This window comes from Protopterus annectens, chromosome 7.part0 (genome assembly GCF_019279795.1).
Source record: "Protopterus annectens isolate FY-2018-M chromosome 7.part0, PAN1.0, whole genome shotgun sequence".
NCBI lineage: Eukaryota > Metazoa > Chordata > Ceratodontiformes > Protopteridae > Protopterus > Protopterus annectens.
This window is the reverse complement of record NC_056739.1, coordinates 313,293,608-313,315,172: the sequence shown is the minus strand read 5'-3', so window position 1 is coordinate 313,315,172 and position 21,565 is coordinate 313,293,608. Positions and strand designations below refer to the sequence as shown.

The window sequence follows — 21,565 nt, the reverse complement described above, 5'->3', positions numbered from 1 at the left end:
GCAAGAGTGTTTATTAAACATCCACACAAGCATTTAAAATACATTGGCCTGTTGGTAGAGAAAATGGGTCATCACATACAACACTGAAGATTTTACACTCTGCCAATATCCTAGGAATATTAACAGATGCTGAGGCAGGTAATTGTGTTGAGATAATGTAATGTAATTATGCAGTCAAAGGCCAACTCAGTATCCAAATAGAAGGCAAAGGCCGATTCCTGTGTATGCTCCATAACATGAAAAGTATTGCTCTTCAAAACACCAAAAGGGTGCGAATAACGTCTTTCATCTGCATGTACAATGTGAGATGTGGTATGAGAGAGAAGGTATTAGAGTACCTTATTAAAAAAAAAATAAAATTTTATTCTTCTATATTTTATCATTTTCTTTACCAATTTCTTTAGCTTACACTTTCTGTTATAAGTACAGCTGTTTAAAACTGTTTTTTATGTTATAATTATTGCTGCATAAGACTGTCTCTATGCTATTTTTGTTAAATTGTATGCTGTTTCCTGGAGCTTTTCTCCCCAGGCCTCTACTGAAAATGGACATATATCCAGTTAGGCTAGCCCGGTCAACAAATGTAAAATAAATAAATAAGTATTATTGCCTGTGGGAAATCAGGCAATTCAACAATACTATGATTTTGTACCACACTTTCAATCTTCCACCCATAGAAACACCCAAAACTTAGTCCTTAAGGCTTCCTTCCATGGAAAGGAGAGAACCAGCCAGGTAACAGACTACACAAGGGGTGTCACTGCCAAAAACAGGGATTCTTGAGTGATCAGTAGGATGGCTGTATGCAAGAGAAGCTCAGCATGGGGGAGACCCATCACTGTACTTGGATCATTTATGTGGTTAAAATTAAGGAAACAAGGCCTAGGTGAGGCCTTCAATACAAGTCTGAATTCTTCTGAAGACATCAAATGCAAAGCTTTCTCCAAAACATGAAACTATATCACTGGGAAACAAACCTGTTGAGGTTAATATGGAGCTACAAGAATGACCTTGGACTTGCCTACTGTGGCTGTCCGAATGAAGTTCTGGATAAAGGGAAATGAAGAATATGCCTACCAATTCTGAAGACTTTCTATGTAACAGCCTCTCTAGGATGCCCTCCTAGGGGAGGAAAAAGGTCTTGATCAGGGAAGCAAATAGGTCACAGCATGGATGAGAGCCCCAGTAGGAACACCAGTCCAAGGAACAGAGTTGTAATCAGTACATTCAGAACAGATATGTACCAGGGGAGTGGAGGGAGAGGGTGAATACTGCAACAGTGAAGAGGACATCTGTCATTACAGTAAGATTTTACACAACTGTACTATGTCCTTCTATTTCACTGTTGCAGTATTCTGAACTAAAGGGCAACTAGGGCTGGGCTGTGAAGCTGCAATAATTAGGGACAACTCTACTGTGCTGGGTTGTGAACAGAAAACACATGTAAACTAAACTGCTTAGACTACTTCAAAATCTATCCCACCACATCTGAAAAATGACGTATTTATTTTACCTAGAGAGTATACTACAAATGATTTTAAGAATTATCATGCTGGTGTGATTTTCCACATTTTAAACTAGTTTAAACCTCTTAGAAATTTCACCTAGAAATAGCAGTACCATCCCATATTCCCTAACTATCAATCACATAGAAGTGTGCTTTTTAATGGCTTGTGTGCTCTCAGCTGTCAACAGACTGCACAACTCTACTGAAGTTTGGGCTATGACTAGGCAAACATCTGAACTGAACTGCTGAAAATGGCTTCAAAACTGATCTCACAACCTAGAAATACAGTGCTTTATCAAGCAGGTTTCTGCTTTTCCACAAGTTAGGAAAGCTGTAAGTGCTCACCATCTAGTGCTGCAATAACTCTAAGGAGGTTATGTCCATCCAGATGACATTCCTACTTAATGGTGAAAATTGACCGCTCTCCCAGAACACAGACCACTTAGTCACTGTAGCTGTCACATACAGTTGCATGTAGCTGCACACAGATGAATACTACTACTTTGAACTAACACTACTGACTTTTCACACATCTCAAATAAATCGCTGGTAACAAGGACAGACTATCAAGGTTTTAAAAACAGAAGTTACCATAACGCTGGGTCCGTACTATGTACCACTCTATCCACTTCAGTTTGAGGGTAATTCATCCTTTTAGGGGATCCAAGCCAACTTTCTGCAGCCGAGTGCTCCATCAGGCGTTTCTGCACTTACCTCTTACTGTTCCGCTAGGCGTCAAATATTACATTTTCATATTTGCATTAATACCAAAACTGTGCTACATACAAGGTATCAAAATATTTTATCTTGAAGCATACATGATGGCAAACACAACAGCATTGATATTTGACCTCTGTCAATGAGTATTTGTTAGAACTGCAAGCTATCTTCATTTTTTAACGGGTCAAGCCACGCCTACTGGGAGTTAAAGGTACATGCTCAAAAGAGCTGTACTGGATTGAATGAGTTAAAAACACACTCCATTTCTCTACGTCCTCTCTTCTCCACAATGCACCCATGGCTCCCCATCCTTCTACCTGAATTTGACATCTATATGGCTTGCATAAATAAGCAAAAGACTGCAGAACATACTTTGGGCTTAGGTCTATCCAGAGATAAGCAAATGAAAGTCTGGATGGGGGATGATGGGAGGGTCTGTCACAGTTCACATAATGGAGCAGTAAGGATCCAGAATTATGGTAAGAACGGTTATTGTCCCTTTGTCTGCCTCAATTTATCCCCAGCTACTTCACATCCTGGGTGGCACCATAATGGTACATTTTTGAGAGTGGCATAACTAAAAGAAAACCCAGATTTTGGAAAGAAGATCCAATCTACAGTACTTCACAAAAGCATGCACTCTAGAATGGTGTTGTAGCACAGCTATCTATGGAGAAGTTTTTGAAGGCAGCCATGGAAATAACTAAACTCAGAATAAGCCTTAAGTTTCAATTCAAGGGAGTTATTAGACTAAGTGTGGGCAATACAGATAGCCATACAGAAGAGTGACTTTGGATGTCTTGGATCCTAACCTGGCAGTAGAAAAGGAGAAACAGGTAATTATCCTTACAGAATTCTTTGGTACAGTGAAGGTAAAAATAAAGCCTTATGTGAATGCACAAAGTATGAAGTTAGTCCTCTTTTGTTATAATTAGGAAAAAAAAGAGACTGGTAAGTGAATATTTGGGTTCAGAACTGACTCACTTGGAAACAAAAAGGGTCAAGTCTCAACGAAAGTGTCTCTATGGAAAACGAAGTACAGGGGCTTACAGAAAAGGGCATGTAGTCAATATCCTTGCTGAAATAATAGCAGCAAAGACCAGAATTTTAGTAAGATAGTTTAGACTGAAAAAGGTAGTTCAAAGTAAGATTAAGAATTTGTAAATCAAAATTTAAATCCTATGGCAGAGAAGAGACAATGAAGAAATGTTCCCTTTAGAAATGCTATACAAGCATTTTGGTAGGTTGAAGTAGTAGACAAACCATCACTGATAATTGGATGTTGCCATCAGCTGAATATTGAAAGTGCAGTAGCTAGTGCTGGAGTCAAGAAAGTTGATAAAAGCTGAAGGTATCTTTAAAGGCCAAAAGAATCCCTTCAAGGACCCTAAGGGAGACATATTAATCACTGGCCCTCATTGAAACTGGAGAAACAATGTGCCTAGTTTGAGTGAGCTGATCTCTGGAATGAGGCTTGCCAGAAGGCTGAGAATATCTGAATGGGGATCCAATATTCAGGGATGCTTCCCAAGAAGAGGCCAAAGCATAGGGAGCCAAATTTGATTGGGCTAAGAAGATGACAGAGGCCTTGCACAGAGAATCTTTGTGCAGAATCATCATAACAAGTGTCAGGAACATATAAAAGCCATTTGGCAAAAGATGGGAAAAGCATACCCAAGTGTCTATCTCTGTGGAGGGATAAGAGCAAAGTCGCTGCCAGGGAGGCAAAGGAATTGCAAGGCTTGCCCTAGTAGTAAAAACATTGTTTGTGCTACTACTGGACTGACAGACAACTCAAGAGGCATGAAAATTCAAAGACGGAGCCTGCCTGCTAAAAGATTGTTCAGTCCTGAGATTTGTTGCTATTGAAAGCTCTTTGAAGACCTCATCCATTGTCCCACCACCAAATCCTATCTGCAAGGTGGACAAGATCAGGTCCCCCCGCTTGCTTATGTAACACACCACTGATGTGTTGTCTAAGTGAACAGAGATAACACCTGAGGAAAGTGGTCGTGAAGAGCCATCCTCTTCTCCAGGGCATGTATGTGAAGGGCCTTCTGCTGCAAACATGTTGCTTGGACAGTTCTCCCCCATGTAATACCCCATCACCCCAGACAGTATGCATCCATGTTGACAGTAGCTGATGGAGCAAAACTGACACCATTGGAGGAACCAAGGGTGACCAAATCCACCATAACAGTATCTGCAAACTAAGGAGTTAAATACAGGAAAACAGGTGGATAGACAGAGCATTTTACACAAAGTTCCCACTGAAGTACTCTCATGGGATACCTTGCCTGTGGTGTTAAGAGTTACAGAAACTGCTATTATATCAAACACCTGAAGCACCAGAGAAGATGAGGGAAATGAGCTATTTAAGCTTAGTAATGATGCACCTGAAGGATAAAAATCTGCTGGTTGATAACTTTCCTATCTTTGTTGCAGTGCCTTCGTGGCATCCAGTAAAAGCCATGGTCTGTTTAGATTATAGTTTGGACTTTTTGAGGTTTTCTGAAATGTCCAAGGGCAATCACAAAGTAGTCTCTTTGAAAGATAAAAGATTTTCTAGCTGTAGTGGCAATCAGGCAATTATCTAAATAAGAGAACACCTGTAAACTCTTATGATCTGAGATAGGCTGTGACTATATCAATGTACTTAGTGAGCAGCCAAGGGGCTCAGGTGAGACCAATGGACAAGGATTATAACAGATAGTGATTGGCTTTTAAAGAGCCTTGTGTGTGGCTTCACAATTGTGATGTGGAGATCTGCATCCTGAAGGTCTATGGAGCACATCCAACATTCTCCTGTAGAAATGGAGCAGACTGCATCATGACCAAGAATTTTGTCTTTCTGAAATGAAGATTTAGGCCACTTAAATCTAAAATGGGCCTGGATCCTTTAATTTCATTGGCACTAAACTTGGAATACATACTGTACTCACTCTGGTCTGTTAGGCCCTCAAGTGGCTCTTTTTTGAAGGAGTTGGGAAATCTCCTGGACTGTTGCAGTCTTTTGTTGGTGTGGCACATCTGAGTGTGGCAGAGATGATCATTTGGGAATTATGAAAGGAATGGTGTAGTCCCTGAATATTATAGTCTTCACCCATTTGTGTGATCACCAGCCAAGAATCGGATGAAGAGACAGCAGATTCTTAAGTGCCTCAAGAGTGAGGCAGTAAGGCAAGCCTTCAGGAGTATTGTGAGACTTCAGAGAAAATGGATCCACTAAGCCCAATTCAGTGGATCCTCTCTGCCCCAAGGAAGCATCTGTTTGAATGCACCCCTGATCACAGGAGATCATGTCTAAAAGACTGTTGCTCAATTTTCAACAATTTCTCTCTGACCTTAGAACCAGTCAGAGGCAATCAGGCATGACAGTGTATTGAGATGCTGGTGCCCACTGCTCAAACTGCTCCACTTGCTGCACTGTGAAATAGGTTCATAGGTGGGTACTAGGCTATCTGCCTGAAGGCATTTATAAGCCTAGCCAGAATGTTGGCTTTCGCCCTCCCCTTAGATTAGTTCACTGTGCCTCTGTCCAGCAGAGCCACTGAAGTGATCCCCAAGGTAAACTTTCTGTTTCCCATCCACTCGTCAAGGTTTCTTTTGAAGAGGGTTAGTGAGGAGCTCTGCCTAATGTAGATTGGGATCTTGTTCCAAAGCATGGGAAGTCTCTGGGACAGGAATCTACCCCTCCAGCACATCCTATTTATTGTTGTGCTTAGGTTTAGATCCCTAGAGTGTGTGGCTCAAGGGGATAAGGTTTTCTTTAGGTGGTGCATGTCCATCAATTCTGGGTTGGACATGGCCTTGTATGTCAGGCAGAGATCACCTCTGAGTAGGTGGTATGCAACAGACTACAACTGGAGTTTCTTCAGTCGAGCTGCATAGGGCATCTGTTTGAGGCCATTGATCCTCTTGGTGAGGTACTTCTGTGGTCTTTCCAGCTGTTGCAGGTGTCTTGTAAGGTACATCCCAAATGGGGCATTGTACTCTAAGATGGGTCTGATGAGTGATGAGTAGAGGGGCACAAAATCCTCTTTTGATCTGGATGCAAACCCTTTTGTGATTAGGTGGGCCACATAGAAGGATTTTCTAACCACTTTGGCAATGTGATTATCAAAGTTGAGACTACTATCTACTTGGGTCCCCTGATCCCTTATTATGTCTTCCGTATTTAGGGGACTGCCACCTATGTGGTAGTTTGTGGGTACTTTGTTTTTTCCAAAGGGGATGACTATGCACTTTTTGGCATTTAGCTTGAGGCCATGATTTTGCCACCAGGTTTCCGTCTCAGTGAGACCCTTTTGGAGGATGTCTGTGTCTCAGTGAGACCCTTTTGGAGGATGTCTGTGTCAGCCAGAGAGTCAATTATAGCCCCTAGTTTACAGTCATCTGTGAACTTGGTCAGCCATAGTCCTCCTGTGCTTGCCTGTACCTCTGAGAAGTATATGCCGAACAGGAGGGGTCCTAGGACTGAGCCCTGGGGAACACCACTTGTAACCGGTTTAGAGACAGACCTAGCTCCCACAACAGTCACCATGTGGGTTCTGTGAGTGAGCCAGTTGGCAACCCATCTTGTGACATAGGGGTTTATGTTCAGGCTGGTGAGCTTGTCTATAATACCAGAATGGGGAATGGTGTCGAAGGCCTTAGCAAGGTCTAGGTAGGCTGTGTGTACCACCTTTCCCTCATCTATAGCCTTGGTAACTGTCTCAAAGAAGTCCACCAGGTTTAGGAGGCATGATCTGCCCTTAAAGCCGGACTGGGTAGGGTCCAGTGTTTGGAGGTTCCCAATGTCTCTGTTAATGAGTTCCATGATGATGCGCTCCATAGCCTTACAGACCAAGCTAGTCAGGCTTATAGGGTGATAGTTCCCAGGGTCTGTTGTGGCTCCACCTTTGTGGAGTGGGATAACTGTTGCTGTGCGCCACTCTATGGGTATGTAGCCTGTGGAGAGGCTGAGGGTGAACAGTGTGTTTAGGTGAGGGGTTAGTTCATCTTTGAGCTTGTGTAGGATGCAGCCTGGGACACTGTCCGGTCCCATTGATGCTGAGTTTTTGGCTTTGGAGAGGGCTGTTTTAACCCGAGTGTCTGTGATTTCAGGGACTCTACATTCTTCTGATATGGTTATGGGTCCTTTTGGGGTGAAGTTTGCGCTGAACCTGTCTGCCAGGATGTTGGCGATATTGGTCGGTTCAGTGTATTTTGTGCCATTCTGCACTAACTCTGAGCAGATCTGAGCATTGCCACTTAGATTCTTCACATAGCTAAAGAATGCCTTGTGGTTATCTTTGGAGTCCTTGGCAGTTTTTCTTTCAAAGCTCGCCTTGGATGATTTTATGAAGAATCGTAGTTTCTTGCTGATACTGATCAGGGATGTCTTCCCTTCTTGAGATTTTACTCTTTTCTGTACTAGTTTCCTCCTTCTATTGTATAGCTTGTTTATGACAGGAGTCCGCCAGACTAGTTTCCTTTTCTTGGAGGAGTGAGTCTTGGTTTTGCTTGGGATGTCACGATCCATGCATTCTTGTAGCTGCTCGTGGAAAGCATTAGTAAAGGATTTTGCAGCTTGGACAGCGTTATCCTTCAGCATGGGGGCTTTGAAACTTTCCACCTCGGTCTTAAGTAACGTGAAGTTTGCTTTTGAAAAGCTTTTCATGGTGGCTTTCTTGTCTGGGGGAGGGGGCGGAATATGGATATCCAAAGTTATTTGTTTATGGTCAGATCTAACCAGCGAGGGGTTGACCTCTGGTGTGGAACACTGGTCGCCCATGTTGGTGATGGCCAGGTCCAATATGTTGTCACCTCTGGTGGGAGTGTTGACCAGTTGAACCAGGGCATTTGAGTTTATAAATTCTAGGAAAAGTTTGGCAAGGGAGTTAGCACTTGAGTAGTTCTCCCAGTTAATGTTTGGGTAATTGAAATCACCCAATATCAGGGTGTTTGGTAGGACCTTTATGTTTCCCAGTGTTTCCAGAAATGCAGAATGGGGGTCTTGGGATATGGTGGGTGATCTGTAGCAAGCTACAATTTGAATTGCAGTTTTGCCCATTGTTAGTTGCACGTGGATGATCTCTGACGCATCGTGCTGTGCCACTAACCTGGAGGAGTGGGTATCCTTGATGAATATGGATACGCCCCCGCCTTTTGTATTTCGGTTCTGTGGCTGAAATGTATGGTATGACTTGTAACCTGGTAGTGCTGGTGGGCTCCCTGGAGCCTTAAACCAGGTTTCTGTTACTGCACCTATATCGATTTTCTCCATACTAAGGAGTGCCTCGAGTGCATGCATTTTGAGGTTTAGACTTCTGGCATTGAGTAGCATTACCCTCATTTTTTTGTTACTTGTGCTATTTACGGTGGTGGGTTTGTCTTTTGAGCCTTGCCTAAAAAAGGCACTATGGGGGTGGCAAGAGCCTTGGGAAGTATTCGAAAGTCTAAGGGTGACAGGTGCAAGCCATCTCTAGTGAAGCAGCGTGGCTTGTTGAGCATGTCATCCCAGGCGGATAGACACTGGATCCCCTTTGAATGACACCAGAAACTTAGCCAATTGTTGAAATTGAGAATTTTTTCTTTATACCGTGGTATCATTCTTGGTGAGGGCAGGATGCTGCTCACGGTCAGGGTCATACCGGCCTGGGCTACATGATCAGAGAGCTCTTCCATGTCTCTCTTCATGTAGTCCAGGGAGGTACGGCTCAGGTCATTCACACCAACATGGATAATGACAGAGTCATATTTGTATTTGTTCTGGAGTGACCTGAGTGCTTGTATTATGTGGCGGATCCTGGCACCCAACAGGAAGCCAACAGTAACCTTCTCCTTATTCAGCTTAGTGAGTGGGGTGTCAGTGTGCCTGACTATAGAGTCACCTATTACTAGTATGTTGGGTATGTTATTTTGCCTTTAGGGCTGTGATTGCATGGCACACTGGTTTTGTGAAGTATGTGTTTGATGGTTTGTGTTGGGGGGTGGAGGATGTTTGCTTTGGAGGTCTCTGTTGGTTTTGCAGATTTTGATTTAGAGCCTCCAAGTATGTTTTTGTGTATTTGTGTGTGTTTTTTGCCGGTGCTGGTTTAATGGGTCTATGTAAGGCTGGTGGTGTGATGCAAGTATTTCCCTTCTCCTCTTGACTGTCTGATCCAGTCTTGGGTTGAGAGTGCTTAGCCTTTAGTTTGGCTGTATAACTGCATCTCTCGCATGTATTAGTGTTTGGTGGTAGGAGGAGGGGGTTGTAACATTGCCTCAAAATGTCCAGATTCACCAGTTGGACTGGAAAGTACACCTGAAACTGCCCTTTGGACATGCCTGGATAGGTACAGTGAACTCTTTTACTGAATGGCTGGTAAGGTCGAATAGAAAGACTTGTCCTTCTGTACAGTACAGGAGGGTCTAGTGTTAGGGTTTATAAGTGCTTGCTATAAGTTTTGAGCAAGTGTCGGACTGAGAAATGAAAGGCTTGAATGCTTACGTTGAAAGTTTGTCTAGTTCCAAGGGAAAAATTGAAGAGGAGACTTTGTGGAGCCGGGAATAGTTTTACCCTAGCTAACCGATGCTGCCCAGCATGCAAAACTGGGCAAATATGGTATTTACAGCAGGGAAATGAAAGAGAGAGAAATTAGCCCAAAATGGCCAATAGACTACTAATTTTGGGGCTGAAACCACTCCTCCAGCGACAGATAGGCTGCTCAAAGCTCCCCTCTCTCACAGGTGAACAGAGAAACTTCCTTCTATCCAATTAAGGTATGGGCAAACGCAGAGATTTGTAACACAGCCCTGAATTCAACACTAACCTGAAAACTGGACTATACTAGCTTAGAAAGGCAAGTATATATATATATATATATATATATATATATATATATATATTTTTTTTTTTTTTTCAGAAAAGAAAGCAGATACACTCAAAAAAAAAAAGTTTAAAAGCACAGAAAAAGGATAATTATTGTTATATATCACAGATCAGAGTTGTAGTCAATGCCCCCAGTAGTAAAGTAGGAAGAAACACAAATGCAGTAAAAGCAGATGAATAAAGTGCAATATATATATATATATATATATATATATATATATATATATATATATATATAAAAACAATAGAAAACAAACAAACTGATTTAAACAATGATTTAAACAATGAAACAATTTAAAAATGACCTCATGGAGAGGCTGGTAGCAGACATGGTTGAAAGTTTACTTTAGTGTCCAATGTAGGAGGTTCTCAGTATCAAGTGCATGTTCTGCCAGATCTTCACAGCCTTGTCATGTATAACAACAGCATCCAGAGGAAAAAGCTTCCCAAGGTGTAGAGATGCTTCCCCATGTGACCCATCATCAGTGATTCTCTGCTGGAAAGATGAGCCATGACACTTTCACCTGAAAGTTCTTTATTGGTAGCAGCCACCAGAATAATAGAAACAAGGGGGTTCCCTAGCGCTACTGAGGTCTGCCTTTGGCCAGATGCAAAATTTTGCCTGGTTTATGAGGGTCTGGCTCCACAACTTTGAGTTGCCATTACTCCTTCTCTGGCACTAGATCAGTCATCCAACTCCGGGGAACAGACCACATCAGAAGGTCTCAAACAGTTCCTCATCTGGTGAAGAGAGGAGTCTGCAGACTAACGGGTCTATATTAAAAGACTGAAGAGGTGTTTCAGTGAACACCTCTTGGTCGACACGTAATGCGTGAACGCACTAAAGCGAGAATGCTCAAAAAAGCATTTTCTTTCCCTGGGAAAGAAACTGCTAGCGCTCGCACACACACACACACACACACACACACACACACACACACACACACACACACACACACACACACACACTGTGCCCCCCACCCCCCTAACTAAATATACCAACTCCGAGATCACACTACAGTAAGGAAAGAGGCGAAAAAAACAGGGAAAGAAATCACTGTTTTGAGCGTTCGCAATTTAGTGCTTTTGCTCATCATGTGTCAACCAAGCAGTGTTCACTGAAACACCTCTTCGGTCTTTTAATATAGATCCCATTCTAAGTTCCCCTCTGACTTATTTCTAGAATTTTCCTCAAGTCAAATTATTCAGGAGAGAACTAGGGGCAAATCTTCATCAAGGACTGTGCTTGGAGGAGGGTGCAAGATTCTCTAGGGGAAATCATCTGCTTCCTCTTATGTGTACACCTCCTGAAGACTTTGGGAAGGAAATTGTACATAGACTCTCTCTCAGATAGAGTGATGTCAAAGGGAAAAGCAAAGACTGTGGGTGCATTCTCTTCCTGCACTGACAGAAGAGTGATCCTCCTCTTAAAAACTCAAAAGCCAAAGCAGATTTGGACTGTGGTGTCCTCAATGCCAACTGTCCTAGGACAGGAGGAAGACTGCTCCGACACTGACCCCCTTGCACAATGACAGTTGGCTCCAGAACAGAGACGGATACTGACAGGGTAAATATCAAAATCCCTGACACAGAGAATGGTGTCAAGCAGGTTTGTATCCCAAGACAGCACCAAAGCCCTGATACCAAAGGGTCAGTCCTGAAACAACACGGAATAAGGCTCAAGTGTGTTGGATGCAAAGTTGATGAAAATGGATGGGATCTAGTGGTGACAACAGAATGGACCACAACAGTCTTCAGCTCCAAAAGCACTGTCAACAGGACACACCAAGCAGCAGCAGTAAATACAGTAGTAGATAGGTGAACCTGATCTACTTGGAAACTCAGGGTAATGGGAGAACACCCATGCCTATTTCGGTCTTGACTAATACAGTCGTCACACAGTCTGGATATATGAATAATTGTGTTGGACCCAACAGAGGAGGCTGATGGAAGTCTGGAGTCAAGGGTTCTGTTGGATTCTCCTTCTAAGGACCTTCTGCTGGAGATTCCCCTCCTGAGTTACCTATTCAGTTTGAAGATCAGTTCAGTGTCTGCGGACAATAGAATGAAGCATTTCAGACTGAGAGGCTCCAAAAGACTGGGTGCTGACAGCTTGTGGGAAGTAGATAGATTTATTGCACTGGAAGCAGGAGCAGGAGAAAGGAAAGGGTTTTCCTCTGGCCTCCTCCATGATGGGGAGGTATTAAAGTGACAGTCAGAAAACACAACAGTAATAAAACAGAAATAGTAATAAAAAATATAAAAAGAGAAAGCTCAACAATAAGTATAAAAGTAGAGAAAGGTTAGTGGGTAGGTCCTGGTTTAGGAAAAAATAAAAAATTACTAGAAAACTTTGAGTAAAAGGAAGAACTAGAGAGAAATTAATTCAGGAAAAGAAAGTACTGCCCTTATCTGAAACATGGAGAGCTAAAGGATCATATCCGACGCAGATGGTGGCAAATGAGACATGACATATGGCAGGACGTGTGCATTGTGGGACAGGAAAGGAGCTCAATAACTTGAGAAAGCTTCCGTAGCAGAAAACTGCCACAAGGGTGAATTACTCAAAAGTCAAAACAGATCGAGAAGACAGTACAGGATCTCTTCATATAGTTTGACTTCTCTATAAAACTGTTAAACTCACCACTGTTAAGCCTGTGATCTTTATACTGCACCTCAAGTGTAGTCAGCTATGTGGTTAGATTACTTCTCTTTTGCAATCTGCCATGCAGCATCTGGGCCAGATTGCGGTTTTGCTTACTGCTCTTATTCACTGTGCTGCTATTAGAGCCAGTCGTTTATCTTGTTTTATTGCTCTTTGCATGTTTTACTGTTGCAGAATCAGAGCTTGCTTGTTGATTCATCTCTTTTTGCAGCATACTTGCGGCATTGCTAATCTACTACAGTGATATACTCTGCTGTTCTGGCATTTGAGCCAGTGTGCCATGTCACTTCACTGTGCCTGTGTACTGTATTCTGCTATTGTGGCACCCAAGCCAGGTTGACAATCTCATTGCACTTGTGTACTTAGTTACGGCATCCAAACCACTCTGATATCCCACTCATTGCTCCTCCTGTAGCAGACTATCCAGTTTGTCAATTTAATTTCTTTAAAGCTGTTCAACTTTTATTACTACCTGAATCTGTGGTAACTGCTTGTGGCATTACTAAGATGCTTGATAAAAATCATACACCTTTTTCCTTATCAGTACAGTAACTGGCTCCCCACTGTACACCAGATTCTGGAAACCACGAGGCCACAATCAGTGTTTGCACTGCTGCCAGCATATGAGAAGTAATCACCCTGTTCCAGTGCAGTACTTGCCTCATGCTTACTGATCATATTCCCTTACCACAAACAACCTACTTGTGAGAGGAATAAGCACAATCTTGACACCAGTCTTCAACATAACACTTTCAATCACCCCCAGGCTATCAGTACCAACATCTATCTTATAACAGCATGCTACTCAACAAAATGAAACTTCCTATGCGGAGGCAATCAAGAAAACGTACAGTTGTGTACACTTACCATAAATGTAGATGTTCGAGTGTATTCACTGTTGCAGTCATCACATTTGGGTAATCTGCTGGCAGGTTGCCCTCAGTCAGCCTGAATAACAAAGTCTTGGGTCCTGCGTTTGTTGCTGTCTCCTTTTCCATGACGTCAGGGGTATAAAACATGCAGCAGATGCCATTTTAATCCAGTTTTTCTTGCCTCAGATGTCAGGTGCCTCCCAAATGGGGAGCAAAAAAAAAAATTTATATATATATATATATATATATATATATATATATATATATATATACACATACACACACACACACACACACACACATGTAATTTAGAACACAAAAAATTTACCTCCAGTTAAAAAGCAAATACACCACAAAGGCTTTTGAGCATAGTGAAGGAAAGAAGAGGTATAATAATAGAGAAGAAAGGGGGCTGGCGGGTGGGTAACCCGGCCTGCAACAGTGAATACACTCGAATATCTACATTTATGGTAAGTGTACACAACTGTACTATGTTCGTGTTTCACTGTTGCAGTCATTACATTTGGGTATAATCCCAAAGCTATGGATGGGAGGATGGAATTATACAACATTAGGATCAGCTATAAGGCCCTGCAGGACAGCAGTGGCAAAGCCTGCCCTGGATTTAGAAAAGAGAGGTAAATGGTAATGTTTTGTGAACGTATGAACTGAGATCCAAGTAGCAGCATCAAGAATGTCTCTGGTAGGAACTTCACTGAGAAAAGCTGCAGAAGTAGATGCAGCCCTGGTGGAATGGGATCCGATTCCCCTGGGGACAGGCTTACCATGGTGCATGTAGCAGAAACGAATACAATGGCTTATCCATTTTGAAATAGTCTGCTTTGAGATGGCCTTCCCCTCTGCCCCTGTAGCAAATGCCACCAGTAGTTGTTCAGACTTTCTTACAGATTTTGTCCTGTTTAAGTAGAATCTTAGTTGTCTGTGTACATCCAATGAATGCAGAATCCGCTCCCTCTTGTTCTGCGGATTTGGGAAAAAGGTTGGCAGATGAATGGTCTGGTTAAGAGCCACACCGGATACCACCTTAGGCATAAAAGAAGGATTGGTCCTGAGGGCCACCCTGTCTGGATAAAAGATAATGAAAGGCTCCACTGCCATGAGAGCCTGTAGTTCTCAAATCCTTCTAGCTGAAGTGCCTGCTAAAAGAAAGGCCGTCTTCCAGGAAAGAAATTTTATGTCTGCAGTAGCAGCTGGTTCAAAAGGAGGTAGGGTCAGTTTTTCCAGCACAAAATTGAGGTCCCATGCAGGAGTCTGTGCTCTCCTGGGAGGTCTCAAATTTTTGCCCCCCCGAGGTACTGCTTTAGCAGGGTATGAGAAAAGAGAGGAGGCCCTCTGTTGTAATGAGCCGAGATGGCAGAAGCATGGATTTTTATAGAAGAAAACGACAGGCCCTTGTGAGGCATCTCAGTTAAATATTGCAGAATCTGAGGAATATTGGGCATTGCTGTGTTTATTCTTTGTGCTTGGTTCCAGGCACAGAATCTCTTCCATTTATCAGCGTAAGATTTTCTAGTACTAGGCCTTCTAGCCTCCAAAATGACATCCATCACAGGTTTACTGAGAGATGTGATTGTTGAAATTAGTTGATTAGCCATGCTGCAAGATTCAGAGTTTGGAGCTGAGTGTGCAGAATTCGATAGTTCTGCTGAGACAATAGATGAGGAGTCTGAGGCAAGTACCATGGAGGAAGGTGTGACATATTCCTTAGAAGTGGGTACCAGCGTTGGCGAGGCCAGTCTGGAGCAATCAGAATCATTTTTGTTTTTTCCTGTCTGACTTTTAGTAAAACCTTGGAGAGCAGAGGCAGAGGGGGAAAGGCATAGACTGACAGTTTTTTCCAGCTGAAGGATAGAGCATCCATTTTCCAAGCTTTTTTGAGATGAATTCTTGCACAGAATTTGTCTGTTAGTTTTGGGGAGGTGCAAAAAGATCTATGTCTGGGCTCCCCCAATTTTGTGTCAACATGCTGAAGATTTGTGGAGACAGTTTCCATTTGTGTGGGTCCATAAGATTTCTGCTTAGGTCGTCTGCCAGAGTATTTTACTTTCCTGGTAGGAATTGAGCTTGTAGATGTATTTGGTAAGTCAAGGCTGTGCTCCACAAGTCCATGGCTAGTCTGCAGAGGGGGTAGGAGTGGGTACCCCCCTGCTTGTTTATGTACCACATAACTGCGGTGTTGTCAGTCTTTATCAGTAGTTGTCTTGGATAAAAGAAGTCCTTTAAGGCTGTCAGAGCATTCTGTACAGCTAGCATTTATTTCTGGTTGATATGTAGGTGCATTTGATTTGGGCTCCATTCGCCCGGAATGCATCTTCCTGCCAGATGGGCCCTCCAAGCATAGTCTGATGAGTCTGTAGTCAGGGTTTGGGTGGCAGGGGGCAGAATGAATGACAGTCCCTTGTTTTGGTGACAGGCCTCTGCCCACCAAAGGAACTCCTGTTGCAGGCAAGGAATGAGAGGAATCATTGTTTCCAGGATGTGACAATGTTGGCTCCATAAGCTTTTTAGGTACCATTGAAGTTTCCTCATATGCAGTCTTGCGTATGGAATTAGTAGAATGCAGGATGCCATGAACCCCAAAGCCTGCAGAATTTGTCTTGCAGACAGCTGGGTTTTTATGGCCACTTGTTTGAAGTATGTTATCAATTGAATTTGTTTGTCTGGCATTAGGTAAGCCATCTGGGCAGTTGTATTCAAGCTTGCACCCAGGAATGTAATTATTTGAGAGGGTACCAGTTGTGATTTCTTTTAGTTTATGGTGTACCCTGGGCATGTTAGAAGCCTTTTTACAAACGCCAGATGTTGTAGAAGAGTTTCCTTGTCTTCTGTCTGAATTAGACAATCGTCCAGATAAGGATACATTTGAATGTTTGTCTGCAAAATGCAATCACTGGTGCTAGGCACTTTGTGAAGACCCTGTGCACAGTAGATAAGCCAAAGGATAGTGCAGAGAACTGGTAATGCAAATAGCCTGCTTTGAAGCATCTTGAATTTTGGAATGTCCAGGAAAGTATTTAGAATGGATAAGTCCAGAATTGGACACCATGATTTGTCTTTTCTGGGTACCAGGAAAAGTCTTGAATAAAAACCTTGTCCTTTTTCCTTTTCTGGTACTAGTTGAATAGCCCCCATATCCATGAGGGACATGACTTGTTTCTGGGCCTCTGCCCACTGATTTGGAGGCAGATCTGGCCATCCATTTGGAATTGGCAACATGTGGAAATGAAATCTGTATCCCTGGGATACTACATTTAAGACCCACTTGTCCAGGGTAATTAGATGCCAGTTTTGAGCATGAAGTGCTAGTTTTCCCCCCAAAGGGGCTGCCAAAAGATAAGTACTTGGAAATGGCAGAGGAAAGTCATTGAGACTGTTTAACGTAGGGTGGTGCTTTGCTACTTCCTGATTTGGAGGTGGAGGCACCCATTGTTTTGTCCTGTAAGATCCTTGTGACTGAAACCTGGAGCCTTTGGAGTGTCTGAGTTTGACCTGAGTGGCTCTGCTGGGTACTGGAAAGGATCAATTCTTAGTAGGCCAGTGCCTACTGAACCTGGGTGGCTGCACTTGCAAGAAATCTTTTACAGTTTGCATAGATTTAGCTTTGTCTTCCATCTTTTTCAAAACTTCTTCTGCCTTATTACAAAACAGACTGTCCTGCTGTAAAGGAGCATCCAACAATTTAGGTTTAACATGATCAGGCAGATTTTGCTCCTTGAGCCAAGCATGCCTTCTTATCACAGATCCAGTTATGGTGGTCCTGCAGGAGGCCTCCAAGGAATCAAAACCACATTGCAAAGTATGCTTTCCAACTTGTTCAGCTGAATGCAATAAATCCCATAACTCTTCCACACAGTCAGAAATTAACATCATTTTCTGTTTCAGTAAGCCCATGACACACTGTTGATATTTAAGCATATGAAATTGATAATTTAAAGCCCTGATTGCCAGGGTTGCAGATGTATAAACCTTCTTACCCCATCTATCCAGCGCCCTGGAGTCTCTATCAGAATGTTAGGATTTTTAGCTATAGAAGCCTTAACGGCCTTTGGACCCTGAGAAATTGTTTCAGGGTCAGCAGCAGGATTTTTGAAAAGAAACTTGTGGGAGTCAGGAACCCTGTAATATGTCTGGCTTACTAGGAGCCGGAGGCAGGGAATCAGGAGCCATGCTGGATTCTGAGAAAACATCAACAATGTCTACAACCGGAGGTATAGCCAAAGGCCTATGCTGAGAAAAGAGGAGAAAATCCCTAAGCCTCCTTTTGGATTCTGAAAAATCCTGACTCTCCCAATGAAAATGTTCCCTTAAGGTATGCAAAGTCTCTCCAAAAGAAAAATCCTCAGGAGGAGAAGCAGAAGGGATGGATTCTTCTGCATCAGAGTCCTCATAAGGGGGAATAGAAAATTCCTGATCAGAAGAGGAATCAGAAGAAATGGAAACCTGATCTGAAGATTCATAATCAGTGCCTTGCCTATGCCTCTTAGCAGGAGGGGGTTGGGAATCCCTGATCAAGGTAATTAAATCCTCAGCCATTTTCATCATTTGTTTTTTAGGCATAGGGGCCTGAGCACGTGGCTCATGCATCGGTTTTTTAGACATAGAAGTTGGTTTTGGCCTTCTTTTTGATGATGGCATAGGTTTAATATACAAATCTTTAGGCCTGAACACACCCTCAGAAGCCGGTGCCTGCTCAGTGGCTCCGGACCCATCCAAGGAGAGACATCCACGGGTTCAATACGTGTAGAATCTCACTGCATACCAAACTCCGAATGGGTCTCGGTAGAGGCCTGCAACTCAAAAGTAGCGGGCATCAGGGGCTGCAAAAGCACCTCACTGAGTACCGGTGAACCAGCGACTGGCTTAGGAGAAGCTTAGTCATCAGTTTTGGACCTCGACGGTCTGTCTCTGTCTTTCTCTTTGCATTTTTTGTGAATTCCGGTAGTCTGATTGCTAACCAACAACATTTCAGGATAGTTAAATCTTGAACCAAAGTATTTAGAAGCAAAAATATACAGACGCTTAATAGTGCATTGGTTAAATTTACCACAAAACTGACAGCAAGGTACGTTGTGGTCAGGGCCTAGGCAAGGAATACAGTACAAATGAAAATCCTTATGGAGGTATTTGCTTCCCACAGGTAATACAATTATTAACTTTTACTGACATCGGTAAGGAGCAAGAAAAAGTTTCCCCAATGGGGTACTTCGCTTTAGTTTGAAGACTTCGGTTCAGAAACTCAAAAATGGAAATTTCAGGAGTTGGCCGACCGGCACTTGCGAACTGCTTCTGCTTCAGGCTCCTTGCGGCAAGAAAGACTGATTAAAATGACGTCGGCTGCATGTTTTATACCCCTGATGACCTGACGTCATGGAAGAGGATGCAGCAACCGACGCAGGACCCAAGACTTTGTTATTCAGGCCGACTGAGGGCAACCTGCCAGCAGACTAATCAAATGTAATGACTGCAACAGTGAAACATGAAGAACATCACTCCCTAAACCACAAAGGCCACCAAGATGCAGGATGGGCTAAAACTCGGTGTAAACTTGCTCACCAGCTACACAAAGACCAGTGCTGAAATAAGGAGCTGCTCAGCTTGCAGGCCAAAGTCCTTAAGGCTACCTAGGCATTTACAATAACTATGGAAATGTGGCCAGAGCACCAAGTAGCTTCCCCTACTCTTTTCCAAATGTTAGGGTGCATGAAAGGGCTTTCACTGTTGATCGTAGACTTCCAAGATGGAGGAGTACATGTGTATTATTGCAGAGTTCACAAAAGATTCATTTGACAGTGAGAGTGGGACAACATTTTGGCTACAGAATTAACAAGTGGAGATTGAGATATTAATGTACTTGTGTTAACAACAAAAGGCAAACTGAGTGAAGGTGATGAATCAAACTAGAGTACTGTTGTAGACAGAGGAATGCGAGAACAGTTGCTCGAGGAAGCAGCTGGGAATGGTGCTGTAAAGTGAAATGAAGAGAATAAAAACAAAAACAATACAGGTACATTAGGTTGGTGGCGTGACTAGCTTTAAGGATATACCTATGCAACAGGGTAGGAAAGCAGAAAGAATAAAGACGTGCAAAGTGAAAGAAAGAAGGCAAACTTCAATAGACTGGTGGTAAGAACTAAAAGTAGGAACACTGCTGTTACTGACAGGTATGACATTATGGGCAATGTTTTTCTGCCACTAGGGTTTACTTTAAAATATGCATGAGCTTTGATTTATTTATTTTTTATTTTATTTTACATTTGTTGACCGGGATAGTCCGACTGGATATATGTCCATTTTCAGCGGAGGCCCGGGAAGAAAAGCTCCAAACATGACAACATTTACATAGAAATTCTTCATGATTATTATCAAAATAAACTTATTAACAGACATAGTTGAAACACCTTTTGTATACAGATTAATTCCACTGTACAGTGATAGTACATAGAAATGGGCAGCGATTCTAATGAAGTACTGAATAAAGATTCAAGTATAAAAAATGTTTTTTTTTTCCATAGGCAGTGTACTGCTTTAGTAGAACTCATAGGGAGAAAGAAAGCAACAGAAATAAATGTTATAGACATTAAAGGTGGTCAGGCAAGAGGAGATCGTATCAGTCCGGATTGGTGCATGGGCATAGCCATTGTGATTTTAGGAAGATTCTTAGTTGTTTCTTGAAAAGTGGGGTGGACGTAAGGGATGTTAGTTCACTTGGAAGTTTGTTCCAAGTATTACCAACAGAGTTAGTAAACAGGAAATCCCCAGATTTGTTATTGGATTTTAGGGTAGATCCTAGTACCCTACTGGCAGATCTTAGGGTTGTAAGATTTTTATATGGGCTGATAAGGTTAGCTAGTACGGGAGTGTTTGTGGGATGGTGCAAGATCTTGTGAATGGTAGTAAGTTGCTGGAAAAGAAGTTGGCTTTGCAAGTCCAGCCATCCCAGCAGTCTGAGATTTTGGCAGTGGTGGGTTTGAAATGGGGCACCAGTGGCAAATCTAGTTATGTTGTTATAGGATGTTGCCAGCTTATTGATATTGTTTTTAGAGAGGTTTGTATAAATTGGAGAGGCATAAAGGAGGGTGGAAATTAAGTGAGTTTGGGCAATAGTAGTCCTAGCTGAAGCTATGAGAAAAGGTTTAAGTCTATAAAGGAAACCAAGTTTTATATTAACTGATTTACTAGTTAAGTTAATATGCGAGTCAAAGTTAAGATTATGATCAATTGTTACACCTAAAAGTTTAGTGGTTGTGTCAGGTGCTATTACAGTACCATTATTAGATGTAACTGTGAAGTTAATAGCAAGGGATCTCTGAGTGGGAGTGAACAATAATAATTTGTTTTTTTTTGGGGGGTTAAGGAAGAGATAGCATTGATGGAACCAGTTTTCAACTAAGGTAAATACTTTTTGGGTACTGGATTGAAGTTCAGCAGGAGAGGATGTGGCACATATTAATGTTGAGTCATCGGCATATTGTATACAGGTGGTTTGCAGAAGGGAGGTATTCAGATCATTAATGAAAATAGTAAATAGGAGAGGTCCCAGAATAGAGCCTTGTGGGACTCAAGAGTGATAGAGAGCAAAGTGGATAGTTTATTGTCCCAGAGGACTGCTTGTTCCTAGATAGGACTTGAACCATTTAACTGTCTGGGTATCTAATGAAAGAGATGTAAGTATATCTGAGAGTAGTTGATGGTTCACCATGTCAAATAATTTGGAGAGGTCAATAAAGAGGGCAGAGGATAGCAAGTTGTTGTTACGATTTTTATTAATACAGTCCGAAAAATATAGGAGTACAGTCGTACTACTATGGAATGGCCTAAAGCCATGTTGGCAGTCCACTAGTAGGTGATTTTGGAGGAGATGATCAAGCAGTTGACGATGAAGACATCTCTCCATAATTTTTGCTAAGGGGGAAAGTAGGACTATG

The 21,565-nt window shown here is 42.4% G+C and overlaps 1 protein-coding gene across 6 annotated transcripts in view; it reads right to left on the bottom strand.

Moving 5' to 3' along the window:
* The window catches only part of IKBKE (inhibitor of nuclear factor kappa B kinase subunit epsilon), an 889,499-nt gene that overhangs the window by 594,514 nt on the left and 273,420 nt on the right, over positions 1 to 21,565 (bottom strand). The gene's annotated exons all lie outside the window — the stretch shown is intronic.